We start from the raw sequence: 886 nt of genomic DNA on the forward strand, positions 1-886 counted from the left end.
TTATTATTATTATTATTATTATTATTATTATTATTATTATTATTATTATCATCATCATCATCATCATCTGTTTACCCTCCAGGTTCGGCTTTTCCCTCGGACTCAGCGAGGGATCCCACCTCTACCCCCTCAAGGGCAGTGTCCTGGAGCTTCAGACTCTTGGTCGGGGGATACAACTGGGGGTGTGTGACCAGTACCTCTCCCAGGCGGCCTCACCTGCTATGGTGAACAGGGGCCTTGTAGAGGGATGGAAAGATTGGAAGGGATAGGCAAGGAATAGGGAAGGAAGCGGCCGTGGCGTTGAGTTAGGTACCATCACGGCATTTGCCTGGAGGAGAAGTGGGAAACCACGGAAAACCACTTCCAGGATGGCTGAGGTGGGAATCGAACCCACCTCTACTCAGTTGACCTCCCGAGGCTGAGTGGACCCCGTTCCAGCCCTCGTACCACTTTTCAAATTTCGTGGCAGAGCCGGGAATCGAACCCGGGCCTCCGGGGGTGGCAGCTAATCACGCTAACCACTACACCACAGAGGCGGACAAAGGGAATTGAGCCAACGGCACGTGGTGTTCCCAAGCGGTCACCCATCCAAGTACTGACCACGCCCAATGTTGCTTAATTGCGGTGATCGGACGAGAACCGGTGTATTCAACATGGTATGGCTGTTGGCATTATTATTATTATTGTTATTATTATTATTATTATTATTATTATTTTACGCCCTATCAAATGCTACAGATATTGATGTGTCGCGTGTTTTTTCCAAATCAAATCCTGGACATATCAGAAGCCTCTGATATGAAGTTGGCGCATTTAAACAATGTCAAATGTCTCAGCTCGGATCGAACTCAACATCTTGGGAACAGGAGGATAATGACTAACCACC

The 886-nt window shown here is 47.7% G+C and overlaps 1 non-coding gene across 1 annotated transcript; it reads right to left on the minus strand.

Moving 5' to 3' along the window:
* Nucleotides 1-551: 551 nt before the first annotated feature.
* LOC137499076 (5S ribosomal RNA) lies at nucleotides 552-670 on the minus strand. Its single transcript, XR_011018009.1, has one exon. It is a non-coding gene; the product is annotated as a 5S ribosomal RNA (ribosomal RNA).
* Nucleotides 671-886: the final 216 nt, after the last annotated feature.

Source organism: Anabrus simplex, chromosome 3 (assembly GCF_040414725.1).
Source record: "Anabrus simplex isolate iqAnaSimp1 chromosome 3, ASM4041472v1, whole genome shotgun sequence".
Taxonomy (NCBI): Eukaryota; Metazoa; Arthropoda; class Insecta; order Orthoptera; family Tettigoniidae; genus Anabrus; species Anabrus simplex.